General features: G+C 45.0%; 2 long non-coding RNA genes across 3 annotated transcripts in view; both read left to right on the top strand.

Annotated features, from left to right (window-relative positions):
* Nucleotides 1-350: 350 nt before the first annotated feature.
* Nucleotides 351-19,675, top strand: part of LOC116791560 — an 86,283-nt gene continuing 66,958 nt past the window's right edge. For both annotated transcript variants that reach the window (XR_004358782.1, XR_004358781.1), the window contains exons 1-2: nt 351-666; nt 3,052-3,182. This is a non-coding gene — a long non-coding RNA (uncharacterized LOC116791560). The remainder of the gene's footprint in view (nt 667-3,051; nt 3,183-19,675) is intronic.
* Nucleotides 7,042-9,361, top strand: LOC116791561. Its single transcript, XR_004358783.1, has 3 exons — nt 7,042-7,098; nt 7,529-7,686; nt 9,238-9,361. It is a non-coding gene; the product is annotated as an uncharacterized LOC116791561 (long non-coding RNA).

Below are 19,675 nucleotides of genomic sequence, written 5' to 3'. Positions count from 1 at the left end.
AATTATCATGCATGGCATAGCACCCAGGGTGTGAATACCAAGCACATCTGAAGATGAAAAGCTGGTTCTTGTTGTCCTTTCTCCCCATGACAAGGGTCAGGACCAAGCAGAAACATGTGACATGGGTCATGTTCATGGCAGAAGAGCAGAAAGCTGGAAGGGTACGTGCGGGCAGTCAGGACTTGGCACCAGGACCCATCACCCGATAAGGAAATTCTGTTTGCAATCAGCAAAAGAAGGCAGGAGCTGGCAGCCAGTGCTGCCTGTTGAAACCAACTCCCTGTCCTTCTGCAGGTGGGGTCTGCAGAAAGCAGGAACACTCCTGCAGCCTTCATGCCACTTTCCTTGGAACAAAGTATTGGGGCACCCAGGAGGGTGCACAAGGAAAGCAGCCATTTACTGGTACTGTTATTTGCACTGTGATTTGGTACCTAGCTGGTCTGGGAATACTGGCACCAAGGACCAGACAGTGGTTTGGACTTCTTTTAGTTAGGGAAAAAAAAGCCAACCAAGACTGTGTGCAAGGCAGTTTCTGAGCAAAGGAATCACGAGCACCTGCTCTGGCTCTGCCCTCCCTTCTCCTACCACACTGGCTGTGACTGTGCCTCTGCACAGGCATCCGATGGAGCTGGCATCTCATGTTTTAGAGAATAAACACAAGTAAAGGTAGGAAAATTAAAGTAATTATTTTTTTCAAGTGGGGAATAGAGGACAGTACTACATATTACTCTACTTGGATTTACAGCAGGCTGTTTAGCTTCTAGAGTGAGGCTTACTTGTACCATGGCCTGAATTTTTTTCTGAGAAATAGACCTTGTTTACAGGCCTTTGGGGAGGGGTGCACATAGTTACTGAGTTTTGCTCTATCCACACAAGAGATCTCCAGAGATCACAGCAAGCTGGTGGTAGATCTAGACCTGGCTCCTGTGCATGCTCTACTCACTAGATTGGTTCCCTTTCCTTAGGGTAGCAACCATGCAGGATCTAAAAGAACTAAAATACTGAATCACCAGACATAACCTAAACCCTGAAGCACTTAAAACAAATACCCTATACTACTACAACTATTCGGTCCCACAGCTGCCATCCCATAGATGTCAGCCTCAGGATTGCTCTCACAGCATGGCAGGGCTGCCAAGAGCCTTGCTGGCAGTTAGTCCTTGGGCTACACTGGGCAGGCTCCTGCTAAGCTGCCTCCCCTTCTGCATGTAGGACCAGAAACCCCCTGGGGATCAACACAACCAACAAGAGGAACCATATGAAGATGAGAGGTCTAGCCCACACTGGCAGCTCATTTCTCACACACCCCTAAACTCTGATTTGGGTTAATTACCAGACTACCAGATTTCTGCCTTAACCACAACCACCAGATGCACCTCAGATGAAACTCAGACCCTCATACAGTTTCCCAGAACTTCCTTTCAGCTCAGACATCGCCTCACTCAGCAAGTCTCCGGTCACCTGGTAGATGTACCATGAAATTACAGTTATTACATTTCCTCTCTTCTTTCCCATCCACCTAGTCTGCTTAGGCAGCCTGCTCACCTCTGTTTTGGCAGTGTTATCAGAAAAGCACCCAAGGGTAAATAAGTACAAGCACTACGATACAAGTGTCAAGATATATGGGGTACCTAATATATCATTTGTGGGTGAAGTAGCTTGCTTCCCAAACACACATCCATCTCCCAGTAGAAGAAGAAACCAGGAGACATCCAGTTTCCTCTTTTTTTTCCTCTCATTTCTCTTTACCCTACTGAAGGGCCCAGCTGATTTTTGTCATTTGTCCTTGTTTATGGTGGTAGTAACACCAACCCTTACCAGAGGGCTGAGAAAAGCACAGTTACTACCTTCTCCCCCTGGCGTCTTATCCTCTGCCTTTCCCGTTGGAACACACTGTGGTATTGTGTCCTGCCCTGGCATGGGTGGCTGCATGGAGACGCCACTGCCATCCAGATAATCAGCGATTATTGCTATGACAGTGTCTGAACATTACTACTCAGAGGAAAATTTGAGGTGTTTATTAGGCCATGGTGGTTTCTGAGAGCACAAACTGGGACTGGGCTCCCTCATCCCCATGGTCCAGACACGAGGAAGTAAGTCCCTTGCACCTGTCAGTGAGCCTTATTGCCAGCAGAGAGGAGCTGTATTTGATTATTATTTTTTTTAAACAGCTCAGTAGATCATGTCAGCAGACAACAATGTGCTCACTCCACAAGACACAGAATTTGACAGGCAAAACAACCTGCCAGTTACTTATCATTAGTGCAAATGACTGATTTTTCGGTTCACCGGCAGTTCAGAATAATCTGAAGGTTTTATTTTGAGTCAAACTGAAGAATTTTTTTTTTCCAGAACTTTCAGCTCACCTTGATATTTTACATTTCTACTCCAATCTCTTTTAAATAAAACTTTTTATTATCTTCTAAAAACTGGAAGAAAAAAAACAAAAAAAAGTGGGGTGCTTCATTTGATCCAAAACTATTCCTATTAGTTTAGCTTCCAGCTTAAAAAAGCTGGGTGGGAGAGGACTAGGGAGGTTGAGGAGGGAGGGGTGTGTGTATTCAACAGCAAATATTTCTCCCAATAAGAGAAACGATGGTCAGTTGAAACCCCATATTTTCCCTGAACAAAGCCTTCTAATGAAAATTTCAGAACAGCCTTATCCTGCTTCCCCCCGCTTCCCCTGCCCTCCCAAGTCAGGTTGCAAAGCCCTTCACCCACATCTGTTTTTTGTAGGCTCAGAGATCATAAGTCAAAATGGAAAGAGCTGCTCATTTCCCATCACTCTCATCCCTCACTCCCAACAGTATCCAAGGTCTTTTGCACATCAGTGAATCCATCTCTGCCTCATCCCTGACTATTTCAGCCATCCAGAGCCAGCCTTATGCCATCCACTGGCTTGGAAATAAAAACACATTTAAGAGTCAACCAAGGGGAAAAAAAAAAAAAAAAAGGCAGTAGGTGTGCAGGCCAACCCTGCAGGTGATTCTGCAATTGAGTCTTGGCTCAGGGCAGTAAGCTTTAGTGACTTTTAATTTCCTCTGTCCCCAGGCATCCTGGATAATATCACTCAGATAGCACCGATTCAACTCCTGACCTGGCAGACAGTGCTGGGTGTCCCACCGTGCTCCATTGAGTGCACTAAGCCTCACATAAGCCCACTAAGCCACTGGGCTACTTTGGTGAGTCATTTAATAACACTGAACATGCTTTCCCCTACAACTTTGCAAGGAGGGGAGGAATCTACTGCAGGGAATTAAAGACCCCCAAACAAATTTTAAACACAAATTGAATTTTTTAATTGGACTGCAATGCTGAAGCATATTCAGATCTTGACCTCAAACCAGATCAGGAAGGAGAAGTAGGCAGTCAGTTGTCTCTGGAGGTTTGTAGGGGGTCACAGGTGCCTTTAATAACTGATACTGCAAGTTAATAGCTTGGTTAGGGATGGGAATAGACTAAAGATGATACCAAGGAGTTGAGTTTTAGTCCAGCTTGCTTTGAAACAAAAGCTAATATCACAGGATGATCGCAACGGGAACAGGAGGTTGGAAAGACTCATGGATTAGTATATTTAAGCTCTTGCTATTGTAGACCTTCTCTTCTTGCAATTGTGACAATTTTTTTTAAGTTTGTCAAACCACATCCTTATGCAGGACATTCCTGCATTGATTGCTCCTACTGGGAAGCAATTTCAAAATCTGAGTGTTAGAAACTTTCTCCTAATTAGCAGCCCAGGACTCTGTGGTTAGCAAATAATATTCTCCTTTAGTTTTAGTAGCTACTTTTCTCGTCTCTTTAGAGGAAATCCACCAAGAGGGTCCTGACCCGAAATAGCAACAAGGAACAAATTATATTTGTTCCAGGTTTGAGAGGACGGGTATCAATCGAATGCTGGATCACGACCACAGTTTTAGTTGATGCCTATGATCAGCTGTTGGTTACCTGAAAAAAAAAGTGTGAACCATTATTTGGTAGCTACACTGCTACCTTGCACTGCCTTTCATTTTATCCCTATTCTCTGCCTCAGCTGCACGTGGGTGCACATTTCCAAAGGTGTCAAAGTTTGCTGAACCAAGTTGACAGTTTGCACACAGCTTTGAGAATTGCAGACTCCAGGCAGGATCTCAGATCTAAGTCTCCAGTTCATCACCTGCTGAAGGATCAACAAAAACATATTTGTAATTGTCTGAGAGCCACTGGGTTCCAAAGTACTTAAGCATTTGGCTGCTGCTGAGAGTCCTACTCTTATGTTTATTCAGACCACCCACCTCTCCAATTTGCAGACAACAGGAATCAGGAGCAGTTGGCATTTTTGAGCATCTTCGATCTGTTAACTGACATTTTCTGAAGATGAAAACCTTTGGGTTGACTGCCCATGAGAGAAAGCCCCCTAACCCCCAGACAACTCCTGCATGGGCCTTGGCAGTGGGCCCAGACAACGTCAACAAGTTTTGAGCATGACTTATAGCACTATCTGAGACAGTGAAGAAAGCAGAAACTCCCATGACAGCATTCACATTCAGGTCTTGTTGATGAAACTACCAGTCATTAATGCCAAAAACAGCAGAGATTATTTTTTACCATGTGGGCTTTCAAAATTCCATCAACAGGCAGAGTAGCATCTTTCGCATAGTTCCTTAAAACACCTCTATGCCACAAGCCTATTCCTCACACCCACCTGGCAGCAGGCTTGCCCATGGCAAGGCACAGCTTCCTCCTCATTTCATCCTCCTCCAACACTCCCATTTGCGTTTTGTCCACTTGTTGCATCCTGTCTAATTCTGTTCAGGGCGTTCATCAGGGAGGGAAGGTTGTTTTTGCTACTTGCCTGTGCTGCACCCAAAGTAATGAGCCCAGAAACCTTTATGTGATCTCCTACCTGATAGTCTGATTTAAGGTGGGACTACAGGGAAGAGTTTCCTTTCTTCAGCCTTGACAACCAAGTGGGAAACATACAATTTCATCAAAACAAAGATAATTGGAAACCGCTTCAGGGTCTGTCCAAAACATTTAATTTGACATCAGCATTCTAGGGTTGGAGTTACTTAACTTTGCCCTCCCTCTTTCCACACTTTCAAACCAAAGTTCTGCACATCAAAAATATCCTTTTGAAAGAGAAGTCAAAATGCTGTCTGCAAGCCATGGGAAAATATTTGATGTCAACATCCCTATTCTTCCCTTGACCAAAACTCAAACCATATTTGACACTAAGGAGCAAACAGGCTGGGCCTTTCAGAAGCACTTTTTGGGCCAAATTTTACCACTCATTTGCAAACTCTAACCACCTCTTCATGCAAAGCAACACAACCACAACTTCAGGTCATTTGTGACCTTGGCCTTATTCAAAACAAATGAGACCCTAATGCTTACAGATTTTAAGTCCTAATCCGCAAACATCCAACCCTTGCTTGTTTGCTCAGTATTAAAAAAATATGGGTTTTACTTTCTTTTTTCCTTGCGTCTCTTTTCAAACAAATCCTGCCTTTGGACAAGCTGACATTGTGTGTGTCCTTGAGTGTGTTCAAAAAGCAAGGCAGAGCGTTCCTTTCTCATTACATGGCTTGGCTTATCAGCCCAGAAAGGTTTGGGTTTCAGGTGTGGCTCCGTGCCAGGTGTGACTGGCCACACACCATTCACACAGCACCAGAGGCAGGGGTACCAGCATAGATAGGCCTTAACAAACCGTTCTTTATCACAAGCACCAGGAAACTCTGCTCTCACATGCTGATCCTCACAGACAAGCAAACAGCCTGTAGCCTCAGAAGATGGATCAGGAGGAATTAAATTATATTTAACAGGTTGATTGAGCGATATGATATGATTTGCCCACAGAAAGCAGGAATAGATCCTCAGCTGTATTTTGCTTCACTGCTCACTGCTCTATAGCCACAACCCATAGAGAAGATAGGCTGGTAAAACTGGGGCAAGGTATTTGCCTCTTCTAGTGTGTTATCAAGGGCATTAATGCAGAGATTTTACCTCTGAAAGTGGACTGGAAATTATTTAAAAGAGATAGACCAACAACGAAATTCCTAGACAATGTGATGAGCTGGTGTGCTAGATTATGCCACTGCAAAGGGTCTGCATCCTAGGATACCCATAAAAACAGGACTACCTTGAATCCATTGAGGTGTCCTCTTATTGCACACAATAACAACAAACTGATAACTCAGCTTTCACCTTTTAATTTTGAAACTGAATACTCTATTTACATATAAATGTAAAATACTCTACATGTGAACATTTTTCTTTAATGTCTCATAGTGAAAATGGACTCCATATGCTGTCTGGATGTCCAACAACCCCAAGATCTTCTACCATTCTTTCTTGTGCCACTTTGCATTTATCTAATACTTTATGAAGTTACTCAGAGGTTACTACTAGAATCATTCAGAACATGCACCTTCAGTAGGATTTGTAATGAACAGTCCACATCTCTTCCACCAGTGAATCATTAAAACCCATGCCCTGGTGTTCTTCAGTTGCCCAAACAGTTGTCTCTTGACCGGTTGACATTGCCAAACCAGCTGGAGTGTACTGAAAAGTGGTGCCTCTTGCCAAGAAGGCCTTTCTCCTAGCAGACCAGCTCTTGCAAAAAAGAGGGAGGGGTGGAGATGGTAGAAAGAAGCAGCTCCTCTGGAGATGTGGTGTGTGTAAGGAGATTGCAAGCTTTGAGAGGGCAGTGCAGCCACTGGTAACTTTTCTAAGCTCCTAGTAACCCCTGCACTCGTTTGAGTTAAGTGTCGCTGTACTCTGGAGAAGCTGCAAACATTTGCAGGCTCTAGGTAATTCCTGAGCAGGTAGCATTGGCTAGTTAATTATGCCCTGCAGCTCTTCACTCACAGAATTAATCCATAGCCCTGAATTCACAGTCTGAATTCATTCCTCTGATTCACAGCCTGGACAGAGTTCTTGCAACAGGGGAATCCCAGGTGCCTGGTGCTTCTGGTGCAAGTTTTCAGGTGACATGCCAGTTAGCAACACCTTCAGGATTTGCCAGTGTTTTCACAGGAGGAGGTCCTGAGTACTGAGATGGTTACCTAGTCCCTTCCCACATCTTGAAGGTGATTTATCATTCCCTGAAGCATTCAGCAGGTAAAAGAGCTCAAGTCACTTTTTATACAGTTGGTGATATGGCTGTCCTGATCACAGAGGCACAGCATCCTGCAGTCTTGGAGGTGTTTACCGTTGCAATAATCCCACAAGTTGGGATACTTGCTATTCCCATTGTACTCCTAGAGAACTGAGTGTAACTTGCCTGAGGCAGAATGTGAAGTCTGGAGCAGAACAGGGAGCTAAGCACAAGTCCCTGAAATTCTTGGCAGGCACTCCATGCTCAGGCCATCCCAATGGCCTGTCATATTTGTGAAAACATCTGGCAGGGCATTAGGTGGAGTGTCTAAGATTTTAACTTGCTTGAGCATGCATGGAAGTGCCAGCCATACCTATGTGGGTGAATCTGCTGCAGCAAGATGGATGGGATGCCATTGCATCACAGCCCAATAACATTCTACAAAACCCTCAGGAAGAGAACCTGGTGCCAGGCACGGGATTGGCAGGCGAACTGTGGACAGCCAAGGAACCTCTGCACAAGCAGCATCATGCAACACCTGATCCAAAGCCCAAAGCAGCAGCCATCGTCTCCAACACACTTTGAACACGCTTGCTCACTTAACACCAGAGGTATTTGAGAGAGAGCTGTTTTGTGTGTGGTAATGTCCAGCTGGCAAGAGATAACTATTAGATTTTTGCAGTGCCCTGCACATGCTCCAAATTAAGCAAACCCTGAGATTTAAGGCATAAATCATAGCACAATGTTTTTTCTTCTAAGATGAAGCTCTTTCATAATCCAGCTTCAACAAAGTGCTCATTTTAGGGTGCAGAAGCACTAACCTGAACTTACTAGCAATGCTCCTTGAGACTTTGAGATGCCCCCATTCATTCAGAGATCAGTCAAAACATGATAATGCTCCATCTCTGTATGACTTCCTGTCTTGGGGCTTTGTTTTCTCAGGACAGTGGTGAACATGGGATGAAAATCCTGTGGATACTGATGGAAAGCACTGAAGCACACTTGGGCTCAGCTCTCCAGCAGCAGGGCACTAAGCACCAGGGTGGGCTTTTGCTTTTTATTTTACAAAGATAAAACCCCTGCCTGGAGTTTGTACAGCTGGGAGATGAATGGAGTCAGTGCACAAAAACCACCCACCACTGGCAGCAGCAGAGAGATAAAAGTTGCTAGAATTTGATTGCACCCATTATTAAAACTTATCTTTAACCATCTCTCTGTCTATTGATTTCTAGCCAACTATTAACTAGCAATGACCTTAGTAGCTTGAAAATAACTTGGGAAGTCAAGTAAACAAAGGGGAACCCAGCATACAAAGAACCAAGATATTTGCGGAGACCCTCTTGCTTCTGCTCATTGCAATAACTTGTGCTGAGTATTTTTCCATTTAAACATCTGAGTCAATGATCCAAGAAGCTGAGGGTGTGGACAAGCAACTGAGTGTACAGAGGAGCAGAAGGAAGGAATAGGAGTAATTGTAGTTGTGTCCAGAGCCTTGAATTAAGTAATCTCAGGCAAATTCAGAAGGCAAAGGTTCACTTTTTAAGAGGTTAGCTCCACTGGCTGTAAGCTTTCATGTATATTAAGGAGAAACATTAATTATACACAGGTCAATTTGACTTTTTCAGTACATAGCATTATACTGTATCTAGTGCCAAAGAAAGCCACTTTTTGTTGTTTAAAAACCTGACAGAAATTGGCAATAGGAGTTCTTTTAGACTGAGAAACCAAGTATTTCATCATACTCCTGTGTTTTATCATCCAAGCTATTTCAGGCCTCATGATTCATCTTTTCATGATCTAAGAATTTTCACCCAGTGTCTTTTCCCGCTACCAGCACATCTACCTCTAGCTGTACAGGGCTTCAAGATTCCCTCATAGTCACCATGACCTACACCTTAAGCCAGCCCAGTACCCACAGCATCCTCAAAACTCTCCCCCTTTCCAATACATTCAGCTCTTTTCCCATGTCCTAAAACTATCAGGTGGGGAAGAAGCAGCATTTACCGTGGTTTGTTTCAGGCTATTTGTGCTCTAACTGGACAGTCATCCAGCTGGCCAAACACCACCTATAACTTTTGAAAACTCCTTGAGTCTTGTACACAGAGCATACTATTGCCTGACCATTGATTTTCAAGAAGGATTATTTGTGTTTCCCTATTTAGGTGGCTGATCAACAGGTTCTACAATTCTTGAAAGAATACAATAAAAATAGTAACACATTTTGACAATAATTAACATTCTTATACACCACATTCTACACTACCTTGTTTTTGTCCTTGCTTAGTATTATGGTCAGAGCAGTAGTACCTAGGAAAGTCTCAAAATCGTGGAAAAATATGGCCAACATGTGAGCTTGTTGATTTAAATCCCATCCTGGATCCAGTATCAGATCTCTGTGTGAGAATAAAGTGAAACATGCAAAACAGGGCCAATTGTGGTGACTATACAGATCAAAGTGGGAAATTGCAGAGAGAAATGTGGGATCCATTGGGTTTCAAAAATCAACTGTAGGTCTGTTTCTCCTTTACAGAGAAAGGTGGGGGCATTCACATATCCAAGTTTACACAGGGCATAGTCAGACATAATGGAGCAAGAAAAGGCAATGTCTCTTTAGTCATAGTCCCACACCACAGAAAAAGCTCTTGCAAAATTCTGGTGGTTCCAGTTTATGGGGAAATCCTTTAGAAGAAATTTGTGTGCTTTCTCATTCTTGCCATAGGCAAACCAGGACTGCAGGGGCAGCATAAAGGAAGTCATTTGAGGCCAGAAGAGGAAGATATCCAAACTCAACTTTGAATCCTAAATAGAGCTTTAAATATTTTGGCAATTCAGCCATCCACACAAAGGATTCTTCTTGGACTGACACTCAGATGATCCACCATACATCCTCTTCAAAGAATTTTTGAACCTTTTGACTCAAATTGGTCCCGTTCGAAAGAGTGGTAGAAATTTCAGAAACAAGAAGCGCCTACAGGATTTGGCAGAACCCATAGAGGAGTGGAGGTAGAGATACAGAGGAGTTTCTGTGGAAAGGCACATGGTACACAACCCTTAGGGAATGAACAGCTGCCTGGCTGAACAGTATGTGTGTCCTGGCTGGCCAACCAGAGCTTGCTCAGCTCTGTCCCAGCTACAGCATTACGTTATCTTCCGTGTCGTAGAGTCACAGGAAGAGCAGTGTGAAAAGAGCTGGGGTTATTATGGTAGAAACAGAAGTAGGATGAAAAGGCCAAAGGACAAAAATCCACAGGAGACTTCAGTAACTCTGGTGTTCAGGAAACAACAAGGCTCTTTCCCATCCCTTCATCTTCTTCCTGTGAAGGGTGAGATTACCCACCCTAAAGGCAGGAAGACACATGCACCTCCCTCACCAGAAGAGGCATGGCATTATAATAGCAGGGCTATTTTTTTCCCCAGGAAAAAGAATGAAATCAGCTATTTACACTGGACAAATTACAAGCTCTGGAAAGCACATGAGGCACACAAAGAGAGCAGTTGGATCACAAATAAATATGTGGTGGGGGGAACTTATTGATTAGCTTTGTAAACGCAGTTGCCCAATCAATAGCAATTTCTGGAAATGCCCGGTACTTATTTGGTACAGCTTTTACAATGAGGATAAATAATAAGAGTACTTAAGGGGCACATATCCTGACACTATTGCCGAGCCCTGTACAACACAAAACCAGAACATGGTACAACAATTGCACAAGCCAGAACTAATCCCCTATACTTCTAAAAAAAGAAAAATCACAAGCACAAATCCAAACACAGCCACAGGATCAAAATAAACAGCTGATCCCAAAGGTATCTAGACAAGTTCCTGCTGTTCTTGCTGTAGATGGCTGGCATTGGACCCAGGATGGTATGAAACTCACCTGTTCGTTATACCCAGCTGGGCAAACCATGTGTCCCCAGGATCCCCGCTGGATGGGAGTACACAGATCCTCCCCTCCTCCTTGAATGACCAGGATAGCCCTGAGAACAGTAAAAGCCCCAGATCTTGGAAGAAGTGTTTGCCTGACACATCTCCTCCATGCCAGCACCAGCCCCCCCTGCCTCTTGGAGACTTCATTTGGACACGCTGACCTCTTGCAATGCCTTGCTCTCTAAGGGAACCCATCAGGGCAGGGTCCCAAAGCAGGCAGGGCCCCAGAGAGACCGCAGCACATGCTGCTGGCACAACAGCAACTCAGCAAGGGGCATGGAGGTTGAACATTTCAGCAGTGGGGCTTCAGGGAGCCCCTCGTTAACCCTGACCCAGGCTCCTGGATATACCACAGCCCTGTGCTAAAAGTAGCACCTGATGGGAAGAAGGGAAAATCCACCTCAGCTCCCCAGGGGCTTCTCTGCTTCCCTTCTTCACAGATAGGAAATTTGCTCACATTGTAACATGAGATCATAGCACAGGAAAGACTGAGGAACCAGACGCTCGTTTAAGCTGCAGCTTTTTTACTGCAGCTGCCAAGGATAACGATGTTTGCATGAAATGTGTTTACTGATATCGCTCACAGCTCTCCAGTGAGGTGGCCTGTGCAAGAGCCTGTGACCAGCTCATCATAACAAAGACTTTCACCCACCCTACTTGCTCTAACTGGTTGCTTCACTCTGAAAACGGTGAGGCAGGCAGTTTTCACATCCACAGCACCCAATACTGCCCATGCAACCAATGGCTGGAGGAAGAGAGGGAAAGGGGTTTGTAGTAGAGTCCCTCATATAGTTTTTGGTGCAGATTACTGCCGGCTGGGTGTGAGAGGACAGGGTAACTGTTCTTCTCACTGGACGGAACCCAAAGGTGTTTAACATTCTCCTTTACAGCCCTAATGACTTTTCCCATCAGCACACCCTTCCTTGAGAGGTGTCTCAGGACACAGATGTGTTGGGCAAATGCTGAAACCTTGTCTTCCCTACAGGAGAAATGTCATTTACTCCATCCCATGGTGAGGGACTCCATGGGACTGTGCTGGTTTTTAAATCACGGCAGGATGAGAGGAGTTTATGTGGAATAGGAATGACTCATTTTTCTGTTCCTAAAATGTTGGTATTACTCACCAGAAAAGTCCCCACATATTCTGAGGGATTTCAGTGCTTTTTGTCTTTCATTAACAGCTCATCTTGTTTGCTTCCTCATCACAGCATCCTCCTAATAAGAACTTCCTGCATCCTTTGTCACCACCTCACAACATCATCGTGGCAGCCAAACAGCCCATGGAGGCTGGAAAATACATTAGGCAGCTACTGATCCCTTTGTCACATAGAGCAGGCTACGTTTGCCTCCATGACTTCAGCCCGTGTTCACCAGCATGGTTAGATGTGAAGGTTGTGGGTTGCATGGATTTTCCTTGTGACTCAATGCAATTTTCATTTACAGTCTAGAGCTGCACATTCCTTGCCAAAGGGTACATAAATTAAAGCTTTCAGGTACCTTGCACAAACAGGAATGGTACCCTTACTTGAATTCCTATGTCTCCTAGGAGGGAGTGCATACATGCTACTTTTGGATCCTGACACAGCCAGTACAGGGAATTAAAGGTATAGCTAAATTATTTCAGCTCTTCGTGCCTACTTTCCCTAGCTGTACAACATGTTTTCTTTGCGTTGACCTTGAGGCTAAACACAAATATCTAGGCCTGGAGTTGATACACACAAAAGAGTGTACAAAGATAAAGAAAATTTCTTGGGGACCTGAAAAGCAGAGAAAGGGAATACATTTAACTTAGGATTGGTGTGGGCTATGTCTCCCCTTCTCTTTCCCTCCATCCTACAAAATCTTAAAATTGCTTTTCTTGCTTTTTGTTGTAAATAATTGATGTGTGAAGTGCTGACTCATAAGTCTGGGGTTACAGGAAAGGAAACTTTGTTTCTTGGTTAAAAAATCCATTTCAGAGCATAGGCAGCTTCCTCCGGGGCTGGCTGGCAAGCCCTTGTCCACATAGCGTGCCCTGCAGACACAGACAATCCGCCGCTGGGAGGTCATTCTGCAACAGGGGAACCCAAGCATTGCCCCACCAAGACTTTAGTAGTCCAGTCTGCATGAAATGGAACATAGCAGAGCAAGAAGAGTTTGTGCTGGGGCTGCAGTATCCCCATAGACAGCAGACCAAATTTTAGACTTCCCTAGATATTGCTGTACCAAAATAACAGTGAAGAGTGTCCCCAAAGCTCAGGACTTGAGGCTGCAATCTTGAGCATAAACCACTTACCATATAAAGGAATAGAGGAAATATTATCTGTACGTCACAAGAGACAAGACCTCTTAATTTTTTTCAGCACCTGACCTGCACTGATTTCATAGAATCATAGAATCAGCTGGGTTGGAAGGGACCTCTGAGATCATCAATTCCAACCCTTGATCCACTACCGCTGCGGTTGCTAGACCATGGCACTAAGTGCCACATTCAGTCTCTTCTTAAAAACCTCCAGGGATGGAGAATCCACTACTTCCCTGGGCAGCCCATTCCAATGTCTAATTACTCTCTCTGTAAAGAAATTCTTTCCAATGTCTAACCTAAACCTCCCCTGGCACAACTTGAGACCATGCCCTCTTGTCTTGCTGATAGTTGCCTGGGAAAAGAGATCAACCCCCACCTGGCTACAACCTCCTTTCAGGTAGTTGTAGAGAGTGATGAGGTCTCCCCTGAGCCTCCTCTTCTCCAGGCTGAACAGCCCCAGCTCCCCCAGTCTCTCCTCATAGGACTTGTGCTTGAGTCCCTTGACCAGCCTTGTTGCTCTTCTCTGGACCTGCTCCAGCACCTCAATATCCTTCCTGAACTGAAGGGCCCAGAACTGGACACAGTACTCCAGGTGTGGCCTCACCAGCGCTGAGTACAGGGGAAGAATCACTTTCCAGGTCCTGTTGGCCACACTGTTCCTGATACAGACCAGGATGCCATTGGCCTTCTTGGCCACCTGGGCACACTGCTGGCTCATGTTCAGCTTCTTGTCAATCCAAACTTCCAGGTCCCTTTCTGTGGCTGCTCTCCAGCCACTCTGTCCCCAGCCTGTAGTGCTGCGTGGGGTTGTTGTGGCCAAAGTGCAGGTCCCGGCACTTGGCCTTGTTGAACCTCATCCCGTTGGAATCAGCCCAACTCTCCAGCCTATCCAGGTTCCCCTGCAGAGCCCTCCTGCCTTCCAGCTGATCGACACTCCCCCCCAGCTTAGTGTCATCTGCAAATTTGCTGATGATGGACTCAATCCCCTTATCTAAATCATCAATAAAGATATTAAACAGAACTGGGCCCAACACTGATCCCTGGGGGACACCACTAGTGACCGGTTGCCAACTGGATGCAGCACTGTTCACCAGCACTCTCTGGCCCCAGCCCTCCAACCAGTTCCTAACCCAGCACAGAGTGCCCCTGTCCAAGCCGTGGGCTGCCAGATTTTCCAGGAGTGTGCTGTGGGAGATGGTGTCAAAGGCTTTGCTGAAGTCCAGGTAGACACATCCACAGCCTTCCCCTCATCCACCAGGTGGGTCACCTGATCATAAAAGGAGATCAGGTTGGTCAAACAGGACCTTCCCCTCCTAAACCCGTGGTGGCTGGGTCTGATCCCTTGTCCATCCTGTAGGTGCTGTGTGATCGCACTGAGGATGATCTGCTCCATAACAGCAGTAAGGCACTTGCACTCCTGCAGTGAGCCACACGTCAGTGACTCACTCAGCGTCAGACAGAAAGTCTGCAGCGTGGCAGCAAAGACAACTTCACTCTTCTGGTGCTCACAGAGGCACTTCTAGCACCTGGGGTGCCGTGACACTTCCCCTCACTCCCTTCAAACAGCATTATTTCATCGTGTCTGCCAGGCACAATTTGCTGCTGGAATTCGGTACTTTTATCTCTGCTCTTTGATGGACACCCCTGTGGCATATTTGACTCATCTTCTTTCTAATATTGTCGTGATAAAATTCAACACCCCCTCCATTCTCCTCAGACATTGCAGAAAAGGTGAATTTGGAAACTTCTTTCTCAGAGCAACTGATGATAACAGCTCCATTGTGCCTGACAAAGTCAGTCACAGTCTGTGCTGTTCAAAAGCCATAGGAATGTTGTTGCTGTAGCTGTGCATTGTGTTGGCTATGGCTGTGCAAGGTGCAAAGCAGGGAACCAGACTGTCCCACAGAGCTTGCAGTTGTAACAACCATCCATACACTGAATGTTTACTATATAAATATTTAGCTAAAGAAAGCATCCAAGTCACATAAAAGCTCAGTGGATTGAAAAGGTCAATGGAGAAGCAAGTTTTTCAGGAGATTGGGTTTATCCATGGAATAGTAATTTACAGAGCTTCCTTGTTGTATCTAGAGAGAAGCAAAAGTGCAAAGGGAGCAGAACAAGCCTTAAGATGTAATCTCTCCCCTGTGCAAACCCTTCCCTGTGCAAACCCTTCCTAAGTGAAATCTCCTCCACTTGAAAAAGGAGAGAAGAGCTCCATAAGTTGAGCAGCATCTGCCTGTGCAGGGCTGACGGCCCTGGCAAGCGCTCAGTTCCTGTGGTATGGACAGATATCCGAGGGTAGGGCAGAAGGAGAGTTATGGTGGTTTGAATTTCACATATCAGGACAAATTAATCTATTGAGGATACACCAACAAGTACAACTGCTGCTGTATATGTGTATAGGTGACAGGAAAAGACACAGCACATCAAAGGCAGCATTAGGAGAAAGCCCCAAGTCTTCTCTTCTTTTGTGAGAAAGATTTCCTTGAGCTCTTGATGCTAATGGGAGTAGGGAAAAGATGTTTTTCCTTACTCTTGATGAATGCTTTCCTATTTAAATGATGACCAGCTCTGGAGTGAAGTGGAATGCTCCTATGTGGAGCCTACAGAGTAGCAAGCTGCTTGGTTTTTTTTTTTACAAGAAAAATTCCAATCACTAGAAAGTGCTTATGCTGCTCCCCTTTAGCACTCATGCTACACACTGCAGATCACCGTAAGAAAAACAAACAAGGACTCTTACAAGCATGGAAACAGGGCAGGTTCACAAACCTACACGTACTTTAAGGGCTCTTAAGGGCTACTGAGGATCCAGCATCTGAAGGCTGTGAGACAACACTGTGTCTGGGCTTGAATTCCTGCTGTTCCTCTTCCTGCACCATCCTCTATGGCTGCTTCAGAGGGTAGCGAGAGGCAACCTCAGGATCCAGCAACCACATCTTCTCTGTGGTGGCAGGACAAGAGAGATAGATGAACGATTGATAAAAGAAAAAAAAAAAAGGAAAGTCAAAAAGGAGAAGAGCTTAATTTCCTCTTGGTCAGGCCAGCTTTGTTAACCAGGATGCTTGGAGAAACTGTGGGTACAAGACGTGGGCAAGGCAGTGGTGTGGGAGACTGACTGAGCAAGGGTACCGTACTCCAGGGAAGTGCCAAAACAATAAATATTTTTTGTGCTTTTCATCTACACCAGAGATGGGCCCTGACTCTGCCCTTGATCCTCTGAGGACCAGGGATCTTGGGACATAAGAGCTGGCCAGACTGCCTTGGGGAGATATTCTTTGTGCAAGTAACAGCTGGGGGCTCTTTGGAGACCTTTGCTCCCTGAGCTGACACACTGGGCTCTCCAAAATGTGTACACATGACAAGTATCCATGTGTGTGTGTGTGTCTACATATGTGTGCACTTTACCTCTCAGGTCACCCAGGGCACACAAGCTTAGACTTTCTGAAAGGGATGGCCCACATGGTGGAACGAGTCCATGAACAAATGACTTCAGAGCAATTTACACCCTGTTAATTTTTACAGCTGGAGGAGAGGACACTTGATATTGTTGAACACCCGATGTATCTTTACTAAAATTAACTTTTGGAAACATCGTGGTGAACCAACACTAAGGCCCCACTGTTACAAGTGTGTTTCAGCAAAGCTCTGGTTATTTTTCCCCTCTCCAGCTGCATCATGGCCAGGCAGAGCTCTGTATTATGTAAGATGGGAATCAGATGACCGATATAACTCTTGCTTCAGCGGAGGAGACGCGCTGCCAGCTGGGCATGTGAGTAGCCCTGCCTCCCGCGTTTGAAACAAGAGTATTTCAAAAGAGAACATGCATTAAATATTTTGGGGTTTAATGCTGTTGGGTTTTTTAAATTTTTTTTAATTCTTGCTGGGAAAAGCTTGTGGTTAGTGAGTTTTTACTCTGCATTTCCTGTCTTATGCTCTGTCTTGTTCCTACTGTAAAATACTGAATGCAAGATAATTCAAACCAAATTGTTTATTGTCATATTCTCAATGGCTTGTTTAGGCACTACAGCCTTCTTTTCTAGCTGTCACCTCACTCCTGTGAAGCCTGGGCACATGAGACTTGTCTTAGGAAAATCCCAGTCTTTCAGTTTTTACTGTGTTTGGAATTACCTTGGTTTGTTACACACTGTAGTTTTGCTTTCACCCATGTTATGCAAGATTTTTTGAATAGACTTCTGGTCAGCATCAGACACAGTGTCTCTTGGTAGGTTATAAATTGTTCTCTACAATGAAGGAGGAAAACTGATGGTTTAAGAAGGCAAAAGACTGGGATCCAGATTCCTTGGCATCTGTTCCCAAACTGAGCAAGTTACTCTCTGTGTTGGTGGTGTGCACAGGCCTCTTAAGTCAGGCACCCGCCAACAGTCCATTGTTCTGTGGTAACTCAAAAGCATGAACATTATGCTATCAAAGTTGACCTGATAAAACTTCCAATACATCCCATTAGCAAAACCCTGAGGCCGCTAAAGCCATGTACTCTTCGTTGGCTGAAGCTCAAAAGCAAGCAGGACCTATGAGCATGATCCCAGCAATTCCTCTTTGCTGCTCTGTAATTATTGCTGCTGCTCCCCATTCCAACAGCTCCTGAAAGTGCACAGAGCATCCAAGGACTGCAGGGTGTAAATGGTGCCAGACACCTTTGCAGTGCCCAGGGACCTCACAGGCTCTCCTGCAAGGGTGGCCTTGCTGTGGTGGCTGGGCACGTTGGCTAAGTATAGTCCAAAGGGCAAGGGGTGCAGATGGAGGGGCTGGTCCAAGGAAGTGCTGAGGTGACACTGGTCAGGGTGGTAGCTAGTTGCTTCAGTGAACCTTGGCTCTGTTTTACAAAGAGAGTGCTTCATAGAACTCAGGAAGGTGTCTCGCAGGAAGTTTCAAGCATGTGTGGCTGCCTTCCCAGCTCCCCATGGGGAAGATCCCGTGTCTCAGGCAACATCTTGGCCAGCAGTACCTGTGGCATGTGCAATGACATGCCTGTGACATTCCACCCCTGGGAAACATGCTGAGCTACTGAACATGCCTCCAGTTATTATAATGGAATTATAATGATGGGTAATTCGCCGATTGCAGCCTTGAAACAATGCTGGAAATCTCACTTGGAGACTGAAAAACACGCAGAGGTCTCCCTTTGCTCTGTCAAAGCCATTTGAGCCCCACTGAGGCCCCACTCAGCTTGGGCAAATCAAATCACATCCATTTCCTCCATCTCTGTGTGGACTAGCGAGTGTCTTGAAAGGTCTGGTGCGGATTTGCAGTTTGTAAATACTGCATAGCCAGGAACCTCTCCTAAGGAAAGCAAGAATCCTCTGGAAGATGTCAAGAAGAAAAGATGGCATATCACAGTCACGTAACAAGGGGGTGGTGAAATTGCTGTTGCGTTAGAGCTGAGCCACTCATGATTGCTCTGTTCTGCAAATGTTTTCCTTGTTTAAACATTTTTCCTTAAATGCAAATATAGGTGATGATGAGCATTTTTGTAAAGAAAGTGTGAAAAAAAGCTCAACGGGGGCAATCAACACTGGTTCGTTTTGATAATTTTGAAGTGTTTTGTATTCAGCCATATTAAAAAAAAAAGTCATGATCTTAAATTGTGAAATCAAAAGTAATTTTGAATGAAATTAATTTTTCATTTCAGAAATAATAAAAGGGCAATTTCCAACCTTTAAAATGCAATTCAAATTGAAAAATTTGGCCAGTACAGCCCCTTTCGGGGAAAATGCTTTATTTCTCATATAATAGCATTTTGGGGTGACAATATGGTTCATCAAAAACCTCTGCGCCTCAGTAATCTGCATCTAGGCTTCCCCTGATTGCATGGTGACTGTGCGTTGCCTAATTGTGTGTGACTAATACAATTTCATGTGCATTTCCGTGCACTGGGGATTCATTGTTGCCACATACTACCATTGGGAAATCTCTAAGCGTGTGTCTATGAAACAATGACAGGGAGACAAGAGTACCTCCTCTGGAGAAAAGACCTAGGAGGAGGGGGATGACTGGGAGCAAAAAATTATCAAGGCAGAACAGGCACAAAACAGAGCAGTTGTGCCTTCTCCCCGGTTTGCAGGGCACAAAATCTCCTCTGTTGGGCAGGACTTACTGGGACAGTGTTTAAGAGGTCCTCTTTGATGATGAAAACAATGAAACCTAAGTGATGCTTAAGAAAGGATGGGAGTGGAAGAGAACTCTCCTTCTTAGGGAGAAATATCCTGAGTCCAAAGAGTCAGGTGGACCATAAGTCGTCAGCAGCATGAGGAAGGCAGCTTAAGAGGGACCCATTTCCCCAGGGGAAGAGAGACAGAGGAAGGGTACAGGTAAGCTCTGAGCAAGCTACTGTCCTCAGCAAGAGCTGGCAGAATATGTTTATAGTAAC

This window comes from Chiroxiphia lanceolata, chromosome 10 (assembly GCF_009829145.1).
Source record: "Chiroxiphia lanceolata isolate bChiLan1 chromosome 10, bChiLan1.pri, whole genome shotgun sequence".
NCBI lineage: Eukaryota > Metazoa > Chordata > Aves > Passeriformes > Pipridae > Chiroxiphia > Chiroxiphia lanceolata.
The sequence above is the reverse complement of the archived record's forward strand: the minus strand, read 5'-3'. Positions and strand labels throughout refer to the sequence as shown.